A 13,109-nucleotide genomic window follows, 5' to 3' on the forward strand; every position below is an offset into this window, starting at 1 on the left:
ATAGACAGTAATAATAGTCAGTTTTCTTGTACTTAAGTAGGCATTGTGACTTTTGTATTTAATTCCGATGCAATTTTTGTGTATCATCGTCAATAAGAACGTCAGAGGGATACAGTAAACCTGAAGTGAAGCATCGGAATGTATAACTAGTGTCACAGGAATGGTTCAAAACATAGACAGTTAGAACAGTCAGTTTTCTTGAACATAAGTCGGCATTGTGCCTTTTGTATTTAATTCCGATGCAATTTCTGTGTTTCATCGTCAATACGAAGGTCAGAGGGGTACAGTAAACCTTAAGTGAAGCATCGGAATCTATAACTAGTGTCACAGGAATGGTTCAAAACATATACAGTAAGACGAGTCAGTTTTCTTGTACTTTAGTCGGCAATGTGCTTTTGTATTTAATTCCGATGCAATTTCTGTGTTTCATCGTCAATACGAAGGTCAGAGGGGTACAGTAAACCTGAAGTGAAGCATCGGAATCTATAACTAGTGTCACAGGAATGGTTCAAAACATATACAGTAAGACGAGTCAGTTTTCTTGTACTTTAGTCGGCAATGTGCTTTTCTATTTAATTCCGATGCAATTTCTGTGTTTCGTTGTCAATAAGTAGGTCCACGGGATACAGTAAACCTGAATATAAGCATCGGTATCTAAAACCGGTCTCACTGGAAAGTTTCATAACATAGACACTAAGAAGAGCCAGTCTTCTTGTATTTGAGTCGGCGTTGTGCCTTTTGTATTAGATTCCGATGCAATTTCTGTGTTTCATCGTCAATAAGAAGGTCAGCGGGATTCAGTAAACCTGAAGGGAAGAATCGGAATCTATAAATAGTGTCACAGGAATGGTCCAAAACATAGACAGTAAGAAGAGTCAGTCTTCTTGTATTTAAGTCGGCATTGTGCCTTTTGTATTTAATTCCGATGCTATTTCTGTGTTTCATCGTCAATAAGAAGGTCAGAGGGATACAGTAAGCTTGAAGCGAAGCATCGGAATGTATAATTAGTGTCACAGGAGTGGTACAAATCAAAGACAGTAATAAAAGTAAGTTTACTTGTACTTAAGTCGGCATTGTGTATTTTGTATTTAATTCCAATGCAATTTCTGTATTTCATCGTCAATAAGAAGGTCAAGGATACAGTAAACTTTAAGTGAAGCATCGGAATCTATAACTAGTGTCAAAAGAATGGTTCAAAACATAGACATTAAGAAGGGTCAGTTTTCCTGTACTTAAGACGGCATTGTGCCTTTTGTATGTAATTCCGATGGAATTTCTGTGTTTCATCGTCAATAAGAAGGTCAGAGGGATACAGTAAACCTGAAGTGAAGCATCGGAATCTATAACTAGTGACACAGGAATGGTTCAAATCATAGACAGTAATAATAGTCAGTTTTCTTGTACTTAAGTAGGCATTGTGACTTTTGTATTTAATTCCGATGCAATTTTTGTGTATCATCGTCAATAAGAACGTCAGAGGGATACAGTAAACCTGAAGTGAAGCATCGGAATGTATAACTAGTGTCACAGGAATGGTTCAAAACATAGACAGTTAGAACAGTCAGTTTTCTTGAACATAAGTCGGCATTGTGCCTTTTGCATTTAATTCCGATGCAATTTCTGTGTTTCGTCGTCAATAAGAAGGTCCAAGGGATACAGTTAACCTGAAGTGAAGCTACGGAATCTATAACTAGTGTCATAAGAATAATTCAAAACATAGACAGTAAGAAGAATCAGTTTTCCTGTACTTAAGACGGCATTGTGCCGTTTGTATTTAATTCCGATTCAATTTCTGTGTTTCATCGTCAATAAGAAGGTCAGAGAGATACAGTAAACCTGATGTGAAGCATCGGAATCTTTAACTAGTGTCACAATAATGGTTTAAAACATAGACAGTAAGAAGAGTCAGTTTTCTTGTACTTAAGTCGGTATTGTGCCTTTTGTATTTAATTCCGATGCAATTTTTGTGTTTCATCGTCAATAAGAAGGTCAGAGGGATAGAGTGAACCTGAAGTGAAGCATCGGAATCTATAACTAGTGTCACAGGAATGGTTCAAAGCATAGAAAGTAAGAAGAGTCAGTTATCTTGTACTTAAGTCGGCATTGTGCCTTTTGTATTTAATTCCGATGCAATTTCTGTGTTTCGTCGTCAATAATAAGGTCCAAGGTATACAATAAACCTGAAGTGAAGCATCGGAATCTAAAACCGGTTCATAACATAGACAGTAAGAAGAGCCAGTCTTCTTGCATTTGAGTCGGCATTGTGCCTTTTGTAATTCATTCCGATGCAATTTCTGTGTTTCATCGTCAATAAGAAAGTCAGTGGGATTCAGTAAACCTGAAGTGAAGAAGCGGTATCTATAACAAGTGTCACATTAATGGTTCAAAACAAAGACAGTAACAAGAGTCAGTCCTCTTGTACTTAAGTCGGCACTGAGCATTTTGCATTTTATTCCGATGAAATATCTGTGTTTCATCGTCAATAAGAAGGTCAGAGGGATACAGTAAGCTTGAAGTGAAGCATCGGAATCAATAAGTAGTGTCACAGGAATGGTTCAAAACATAGACAGCTAGAAGAGTCACTTTTCTTGTACTTAAGTCGGCATTGTGCCTTTTGTATTTAATTCCGATGCAATTTCTGTGTTTCATCGTCAATAAGAAGGTATGAGGGATACAGAAAACCTGAAGTGAAGCATCGGAATCTATAACTAGTGTCACAAGAATGGTCCAAAACATAGACAGTAAGAAGAGTCAGTTTTCCTGTCCTTAAGACGTCATTGTGCCTTTTGTATTTAATTAAGATGCAATTTCTGTGTTTTATCGTCAATAAGAAGGTCAGAGGGATACAGTAAACCTGAAGTGAAGCATCGGAATCTATAACTAGTGACACAGGAATGGTTCAAAACATAGACAGTAAGAAGAGTCAATTTTCTTGTCCTTATGTCGGCATTGTGACTTTTGTATTTAATTCCGATGCCATTTCTGTGTATCATCGTCAATACGAACGTTAGAGGGATACAGTAAACCTGAAGTGAAGCATCGGAATGTATAACTAGTGTCACAGGAATGGTTCAAACCGTAGACAGTTAGAACAGTCATTTTTCTTGAACTTAAGTCGGCATTGTGCCTTTTGTATTTAATTCCGATGCAATTTCTGTGTTTCGTCGTCAATAAGAAGGTCCAAGGGATACAGTAAACCTGAAGTGAAGCTTCGGAATCTATAACTAGTGTCACAAGAATAATTCAAAACATAGACAGTAAGAAGAGTCAGTTTTTCTGTACTTAAGACGGCATTGTGCATTTTGTATTTAATTCCGACGCAATTTCTGTGCTTCATCGCCAATAAGAAGGTCAGAGGGATACAGTAAACCTGAAGTGAAGCATCGGATTCTATAACTAGTGTCACAATAATGGTTTAAAACATAGACAGTAAGAAGAGTCAGTTTCCTTGTACTTAAGTCGGCATTGTGCATTTTGTATTTCATTCCGATGCAATTTCTGTGTTTCGTCGTCAATAATAAGGTCCAAGGGATACAATAAACCTGAAGTGAAGCATCGGAATCTAAAACCGGTGTCACAGGAAAGGTTCATAACATAGACAGTAAGAAGAGCCAGTCTTCTTGTATTTGAGTCGGCATTGTCCCCTTTGTAATTCATTCCGATGCAATTTCTGTGTTTCATCGTCAATAAGAAGGTCAGCGGGATTCAGTAAACGGGAAGTGTAGACTCGGAATCTATAACTAGTGTCACAGGAATTGTGTAGAACATAGACATTAAGAAGAGTCAGTCTTCTTGTACTTAAGTCGGCATTGAGCATTTTGTATTTTATTCCGATGAAATTTCTGTGTTTCATCGTCAATAAGAAGGTCAGAGGGATACAGTAAGCTTGAAGTGAAGCATCGGAATATATAACTAGTGGCACAGGAATGGTTCACAACCTAGACAGTAAGAAGAGTCAGTTTCCTTGTACTTAAGTGGGCATTGTGTCTTTTGAATTTAATTCCGATGAAATTTCTGTGTTTCGTCGTCAATAAGAAGGTCAGAGGGCTACAGTAAACCTGAAGTGAAGCATCGGAATCTATAAGTAGTGTCACAGGAATGGTTCAAAACATAGACAGTAAGAAGAGTCACTTTTCTTGTAGTTAAGACGGCATTGTGCCTTTTGTATTTAATTCCGATGCAATACCTGTGTTTCATCGTCAATAAGAAGGTTAGAGGGATACAGTAAACATGAAGTGAAGCGTCGGAACCTATAACTAGTGTCACAGGAATGGTTCAAAACATAGACAGTAAGAAGAGTCAGTTTTCTTGTACTTATGTCGTCAATGTGCCTTTTGTATTTAATTCCGATGCAATTTCTGAGTTTCATCGTCAATAAGAGGGTCGGAGGGATACAGTAAACCTAAAGTGAAGCATCGGAATCTATAACTAGTGTCACAGGAATGGTTCAAACATAGACAGTAAGAAAAGCCAGTCTTCTTGTACTTGAGCCGGCATTGTGCCATTTGTATTTAATTCCGATGCAATTGCTGTGTTTCGTCGTCAATAAGAAGGTCAGAGGGATACATTAAACATGAAGTGAAGCATCGGGATCCATAACTAGTGTCACAGGAAAGGTTCAAAACATAGACGGTAAGAAGAGTCAGTCCTCTTCTACTTAAGTCGGCATTGTGCCTTTTGTATTTAACTCCGAAGCAATTTCTATGTTTCATCTTCAATAAGAAGGTCAGAGGGAAACAGTAAACCTGAAGCATCGGAAATATATCTAGTGTCACAGGAATGGTTCAAAACATAGACAGTAAGAAGAGTCAGTTTTCTTGCACTTAAGTCGGCATTGTGCCTTTTGTATTTAATTCTGATGCAATTTCTGTGTTTCATCGTCAATAAGAAGGTCAGAGGGATACAGTAAACCTGAAGTGAAGCATCGGAATCTATAACTAGTGTCACAGGAATGGTTAAATAATAGACAGTAAGAAGAGTCAGTCTTTTTGTACCTAAGTCGGCATTGTGCCTTTTCTATTTAAATCCGAGGCAATTTCTGTGTTTCGTCTTTGATAAGAAGGTCAGAGGGATACAGTAAAACTGAAGTGAAGCATCGGAATCAATAACTAGTGTCACAGGAATGGTTCAAAACATAGACAGTAAGAAGAGAGTTTTCTTGTACTTAAGTCGGCAACGTGCCTTTTGTATTTAATTCCGATGCAATTTCTGTGTTTCATCGTTTATAAGAAGGTCCATGGGATACAGTAAACCTGAAGTGAAGCATCGGAATCTAAAACCCGTCTCACAGAACAGGTTCAAAACAAAGACAGTATGAAGAGCCAGCCCTCTTTTACATGAGTCGGCATTGTGCCTTTTGTATTTAATTCCGATGCAATTTCTGTGTTTTATCGTCAATAAGAAGGTCAGAGGGATACAGTAAACCTGAAGTGAAGCATCGGAATCTATAACTAGTGACACAGGAATGGTTCAAAACATAGACAGTAAGAAGAGTCAATTTTCTTGTACTTATGTCGGCATTGTGACTTTTGTATTTAATTCCGATGCCATTTCTGTGTATCATCGTCAATAAGAACGTTAGAGGGATACAGTAAACCTGAAGTGAAGTATCGGAATCTATAACTAGTGTCACAAGAATAATTCAAAACATAGACAGTAAGAAGAGTCAGTTTTTCTGTACTTAAGACGGCATTGTGCATTTTGTATTTAATTCCGACGCAATTTCTGTGCTTCATCGCCAATAAGAAGGTCAGAGGGATACAGTAAACCTGAAGTGAAGCATCGGATTCTATAACTAGTGTCACAATAATGGTTTAAAACATAGACAGTAAGAAGAGTCAGTTTCCTTGTACTTAAGTCGGCATTGTGCATTTTGTATATCATTCCGATGCAATTTCTGTGTTTCGTCGTCAATAATAAGGTCCAAGGGATACAATAAACCTGAAGTGAAGCATCGGAATCTAAAACCGGTGTCACAGGAAAGGTTCATAACATAGACAGTAAGAAGAGCCAGTCTTCTTGTATTTGAGTCGGCATTGTCCCCTTTGTAATTCATTCCGATGCAATTTCTGTGTTTCATCGTCAATAAGAAGGTCAGCGGGATTCAGTAAACGGGAAGTGTAGACTCGGAATCTATAACTAGTGTCACAGGAATTGTGTAGAACATAGACATTAAGAAGAGTCAGTCTTCTTGTACTTAAGTCGGCATTGAGCATTTTGTATTTTATTCCGATGAAATTTCTGTGTTTCATCGTCAATAAGAAGGTCAGAGGGATACAGAAAGCTTGAAGTGAAGCATCGGAATATATAACTAGTGGCACAGGAATGGCTCACAACCTAGACAGTAAGAAGAGTCAGTTTCCTTGTACTTAAGTGGGCATTGTGTCTTTTGAATTTAATTCCGATGAAATTTCTGTGTTTCGTCGTCAATAAGAAGGTCAGAGGGCTACAGTAAACCTGAAGTGAAGCATCGGAATCTATAAGTAGTGTCACAGGAATGGTTCAAAACATAGACAGTAAGAAGAGTCACTTTTCTTGTAGTTAAGACGGCATTGTGCCTTTTGTATTTAATTCCGATGCAATATCTGTGTTTCATCGTCAATAAGAAGGTTAGAGGGATACAGTAAACATGAAGTGAAGCGTCGGAACCTATAACTAGTGTCACAGGAATGGTTCAAAACATAGACAGTAAGAAGAGTCAGTTTTCTTGTACTTATGTCGTCAATGTGCCTTTTGTATTTAATTCCGATGCAATTTCTGAGTTTCATCGTCAATAAGAGGGTCGGAGGGATACAGTAAACCTAAAGTGAAGCATCGGAATCTATAACTAGTGTCACAGGAATGGTTCAAACATAGACAGTAAGAAAAGCCAGACTTCTTGTACTTGAGCCGGCATTGTGCCATTTGTATTTAATTCCGATGCAATTGCTGTGTTTCGTCGTCAATAAGAAGGTCATAGGGATACATTAAACATGAAGTGAAGCATCGGGATCCATAACTAGTGTCACAGGAAAGGTTCAAAACATAGACGGTAAGAAGAGTCAGTCCTCTTCTACTTAAGTCGGCATTGTGCCTTTTGTATTTAACTCCGAAGCAATTTCTATGTTTCATCTTCAATAAGAAGGTCAGAGGGAAACAGTAAACCTGAAGCATCGGAAATATATCTAGTGTCACAGGAATGGTTCAAAACATAGACAGTAAGAAGAGTCAGTTTTCTTGCACTTAAGTCGGCATTGTGCCTTTTGTATTTAATTCTGATGCAATTTCTGTGTTTCATCGTCAATAAGAAGGTCAGAGGGATACAGTAAACCTGAAGTGAAGCATCGGAATCTATAACTAGTGTCACAGGAATGGTTAAATAATAGACAGTAAGAAGAGTCAGTCTTTTTGTACCTAAGTCGGCATTGTGCCTTTTCTATTTAAATCCGAGGCAATTTCTGTGTTTCGTCTTTGATAAGAAGGTCAGAGGGATACAGTAAAACTGAAGTGAAGCATCGGAATCAATAACTAGTGTCACAGGAATGGTTCAAAACATAGACAGTAAGAAGAGAGTTTTCTTGTACTTAAGTCGGCAACGTGCCTTTTGTATTTAATTCCGATGCAATTTCTGTGTTTCATCGTTAATAAGAAGGTCCATGGCATACAGTAAACCTGAAGTGAAGCATCGGAATCTAAAACCCGTCTCACAGAACAGGTTCAAAACAAAGACAGTATGAAGAGCCAGCCCTCTTTTACATGAGTCGGCATTGTGCCTTTTGTATTTAATTCCGGTGCAATTTCTGTGTTTCATCGTCAATGAGAAGGTAAGAGGGATACAGTAAACCTGAAGTGAAGCATCGGAATCAATAACTAGTGTCACAAGAATGGTTCAAAACACAGACAGTAAGAAGAGTCTGTTTCCTTGTACTTAAGTCGGCATTGTGCCTTTTTTATTTAATTCCGATACAATTCCTGTTTTTCATCGTCAATAAGAAGGTCAGAGGGACACAGTAAACCTGAAGTGCAGCATCGGAATGTATAACTAGTGTCACAGGAATGGTTCAAAACATAGACAGTAAGAAGAGTCAGTTATCTTGTACTTAAGTCGGCATTGTGCCTTTTGTATTTAATTCCGATGCAATTTCTGTGTTTCATCGTCAATACGAAGGTCAGAGTGGTACAGTAAACATGAAGTAAGGCATCGGAATCTATAACGAGTGTCACAGGAATGGTTCAAAGCATAGACAGTAAGAAGAGTCAGTTTTCTTGTACTTAAGTCGGCATTGTGAATTTTGAATTTCATTCCTATGCAAATTCCGTGTTTCGTCGTCAATAAGAAGGTCCAAGGGATACATTAAACCTGAAGTGAAGCATCGGAATCTATAACTAGTGTCACAGGAATGGTTCAAAACATAGACGGGAAGAAGAGTCAGTTTTCTTCTACTTAAGTCGGCATTGTGCCTTTTGTATTTAAGTCCGATGCTATTTCTGTGTTTCATCGTCAATACGAAGGTCAGAGGGATACAGTAAACCGGAAGTGAAGCATCGGAATCTATAACTATTGCTCATGAATGGTTGAAAATATAGACAGTAACAAGAGTTAGTTTTCTTGTACTTAAGTCGTCATTGTGCCTTTTGTATTTAATTCCGATGCAATTTCTGTGTTTGTTCGTCAATAAGAAGGTCAGAGGGATACAGTAAACCTGAAGTGAAGCATCGGAATCTATAACTAGTGTCACAGGAATGGTTCAAAATGTAGACAGTAAAAAGAGTCAGTTTTCTTGTACTTAAGTCGGCATTGTGCATTTTAGATGTTAATTCCTATGCAATTTCTGTGTTTCATCGTCAATAAGAAGGGCAGAGGGATACAGTAAACCTGAAGTGAAGCATCGGAATCTATATCTAGTGTCACAGGAATGGTTCAAAACATAGACAGTAAGAAGAGTCAGTTTTCTTGTACTTAAGTCGGCATTGTGCTTTTGAATTTCATTCCGATGCAAATTCTGTGTTTCGTCGTCAATAAGAAGGTCCAAGGGATACATTAAACCTGAAGTGAAGCATCGGAATCTATAACTAGTGTCACAGGAATGGCTCAAAACATAGACAGTAAGAAGAGTCAGTTTTCTTGTACTTAAGTCGGCATTGTGCCTTTTGAACTTCATTCCGATGCAAATTCCGTGTTTCGTCGTCAATAAGAAGGTCAAGGGATACATTAAACCTGAAGTGAAGCATCGGAATCTATAACTAGTGTCACATGAATGGTTCAAAACATAGACAGTAAGAAGAGTCAGTTTTCCTGAACTTAAGTTGGCATTGTCCCTTTTGTATTTAATTACGATGCAATTTCTGTGTTTCATCGTCAATAAGATCGTCAGAGGGTAGAGTAAACCTGAAGTCAAGCATCGGAATCGATAACTAGTGTTACAGGAATGGTTTAAAACATAGACTGTAAGAAGAGTCAGTTATCTTGTACTTAAGTCGGCATTGTGCCTTTTGTATTTAATTCCGATGCAATTTCTGTGTTTCATCGTCAATAGGAAGGTCAGAAGGATACAGTAAACCTGAAGTGAAGCATCGGAATCTATAACTAGTGTCACAGGAATGGTTCAAAACGTAGACAGTAAAAAGAGTCAGTTTTCTTGTACTTAAGTCGGCATTGTGCATTTTAGATGTTAATTCCTATGCAATTTCTGTGTTTCATCGTCAATAAGAAGGGCAGAGGGATACAGTAAACCTGAAGTGAAGCATCGGAATCTATATCTAGTGTCACAGGAATGGTTCAAAACATAGACAGTAAGAAGAGTCAGTTTTCTTGTACTTAAGTCGGCATTGTGCCTTTTGAATTTCATTCCGATGCAAATTCTGTGTTTCGTCGTCAATAAGAATGTCCAAGGGATACATTAAACCTGAAGTGAAGCATCGTAATCTATAACTAGTGTCACATGAATGGTTCAAAACATGGACAGTAAGAAGGGACAGTTTTCTTGTACTTAAGTTGGCATTGATCCTTTTGTATTTAATTCCGATGCAATTTCTGTGTTTCATCGTCAATAAGATCGTCAGAGGGTACAGTAAACCTGAAGTGAAGCATCGGAATTTATAACTACTGTCACAGGAATGGTTCAAAACATAGACAGTAAGAAGAGTCAGTCATCTTGTCCTTAAGACGGCATTGTGCCTTTTATATTTAATTCCGATGCAATTTCTGTGTTTCATCGTCAATAAGAAGGTCAGAGGGATACAGTAAACCTGAAGTGAAGCATCGGAATCTATAACTAGTGTCACAGGAATGGTTCAAAACATAGACGGGAAGAAGAGTCAGTTTTCTTCTACTTAAGTCGGCATTGTGCCTTTTGTATTTAAGTCCGATGCTATTTCTGTGTTTCATCGTCAATAAGAAGGTCAGAGGGATACAGTAAACCGGAAGTGAAGCATCGGAATCTATAACTATTGCTCATGAATGGTTGAAAATATAGACAGTAACAAGAGTCAGTTTTCTTGTACTTAAGTCGGCATTGTGCCTTTTGTATTTAATTCCGATGCAATTTCTGTGTTTGATCGTCAATAAGAAGGTCAGAGGGATACAGTAAACCTGAAGTGAAGCAACGGAATCTATAACTAGTGTCACAGGAATGGTTCAAAACATTGACAGTAAGAAGAGTCAGTTTTCTTGTACTTAAGTCGGCATTGTGCATTTTGTATTTAATTCCGATGCAATATCTGTGTTTCATCGTAAATAAGAAGGTGAGAGGGATAGAGTAAACCTGAAGTGAAGCATCAGAATCTATAACTAGTGTCACAGGAATGGTTCAAAACATAGACAGTAAGAAGAGTCAGTTTTCTTGTACTTAGGTCGGCATTGTGCCTTTTGAATTTCATTCCGATGCAAATTCCGTGTTTCGTCGTCAATAAGAAGGTCAAGGGATTCATTAAACCTGAAGTGAAGCATCGGAATCTATAACTAGTGTCACATGAATGGTTCAAAACATAGACAGTAAGAAGAGTTAGTTTTCTTGAACTTAAGTTGGCATTGTCCCTTTTGTATTTAATTCCGATGCAATTTCTGTGTTTCATCGTCAATAAGATCGTCAGAGGGTAGAGTAAACCTGAAGTCAAGCATCGGAATCGATAACTAGTGTTACAGGAATGGTTTAAAACATAGACAGTAAGAAGAGTCAGTTATCTTGTACTTAAGTCGGCATTGTGCCTTTTGTATTTAATTCCGATGCAATTTCTGTGTTTAATCGTCAATAAGAAGGTCAGAGGGATACAGTAAACCGGAAGTGAAGCATCGGAATCTATAACTATTGCTCATGAATGGTTGAAAATATAGACAGTAACAAGAGTTAGTTTTCTTGTACTTAAGTCGGCATTGTGCCTTTTGTATTTAACTCCGATGCAGTTTCTGTGTTTGATCGTCAATAAGAAGGTCAGAGGGATACAGTAAACCTGAAGTGAAGCAACGGAATCTATAACTAGTGTCACAGGAATGGTTCAAAACATTGACAGTAAGAAGAGTCAGTTTTCTTGTACTTAAGTCGGCATTGTGCACTTTGTATTTAATTCCGATGCAATATCTGTGTTTCATCGTAAATAAGAAGGTGAGAGGGATTGAGTTATCCTGAAGTGAAGCATCGGAATCTATAACTAGTGTCACATGAATGGTTCAAAACATAGACAGTAAGAAGAGTTAGTTTTCTTGAACTTAAGTTGGCATTGTCCCTTTTGTATTTAATTCCGATGGAATTTCTGTGTTTCTTCGTCAATAAGAAGGTCAGAGGGATACAGTAAACCTGAAGAGAAGCATGGGAATCCATAACTATTGTCTCATGAATGGTTCAAAATATAGACAGTAACAAGAGTCAGTTTTTTTGTACTTAAGTCGGCATTGTGCCTTTTGTATTTAATTCCGATGCAATTTCTGTGTTTCATCGTCAATAAGAAGGTCAGAGGGATACAGTAAACCTGAAGTGAAGCAACGGAATCTATAACTAGTGTCACAGGAATGCTTCAAAACATAGACAGTAAGAAGAGTCAGTTTTCTTGTACTTAAGTCGGCATTGTGCCTTTTGAATTTAATTCCGATGCAATTTCTGTGTTTAGTCGTCAATAAGAAGGTCCATGGGATACAGTAAACCTGAAGTGAAGCATCGGAATCTAAAACCGGTCTCACAGGAAAGGTTCAAAACATAGACACTATGAAGAGCCAGCCCTCTTGTACTTGAGTCGGCATTGTGCATTTTGTATTTAATTCCGATGCAATTTCTGTGTTTCATCGTCAATAAGAAGGTCAGAGGTATACAGTAAACCTGAAGTGAAGCATCGGAATCAATAACTAGTGTCACAGGAATGGTTCAAAACACAGACAGTAAGAAGAGTCTGTTTTCTTGTACTTAACTCGGCATTGTGCCTTTTGTATTTAATTCCGATGCAATTCCTGTGTTTCATCGTCAATAAGAATGTCAGAGGGACACAGTAAACCTGAAGTGAAGCATCGGAATCTATATCTAGTGTCACAGGAATGGTTCAAAACATAGACAGTAAGAAGAGTCAGTTTTCTTGAACTTAACATGGCATTGTCCCTTTTGTATTTAATTCCGATGCAATATCTGTGTTTCATCGTCAATAAGATCTTCAGAGGGTAGAGTAAACCTGAAGTCAAGCATCGGATTCGATAACTAGTGTTACAGGAATGGTTTAAAACATAGACAGTAAGAAGAGTCAGTTATCTTGTACTTAAGTCGGCATTGTGCCTTTTGTATTTAATTCCGATGCAATTTCTGTGTTTCATCGTCAATAAGAAGGTCAGAGGGATACAGTAAACCTGAAGTGAAGCATCGGAATCTATAACTAGTGTCACAGGAATGGTTCAAAACATAGACGGGAAGAAGAGTCAGTTTTCTTCTACTTAAGTCGGCATTGTGCCTTTTGTATTTAAGTCCGATGCTATTTCTGTGTTTCATCGTCAATAAGAAGGTCAGAGGGATACAGTAAACCGGAAGTGAAGCATCGGAATCTGTAACTATTGCTCATGAATGGTTGAAAATATAGACAGTAACAAGAGTCAGTTTTCTTGTACTTAAGTCATCATTGTGCCTTTTGTATTTAACTCCGATGCAGTTTCTGTGTTT

The sequence above is a fragment of the Schistocerca americana genome, chromosome 10 (assembly GCF_021461395.2).
Source record: "Schistocerca americana isolate TAMUIC-IGC-003095 chromosome 10, iqSchAmer2.1, whole genome shotgun sequence".
In the NCBI taxonomy this organism is placed as follows: domain Eukaryota; kingdom Metazoa; phylum Arthropoda; class Insecta; order Orthoptera; family Acrididae; genus Schistocerca; species Schistocerca americana.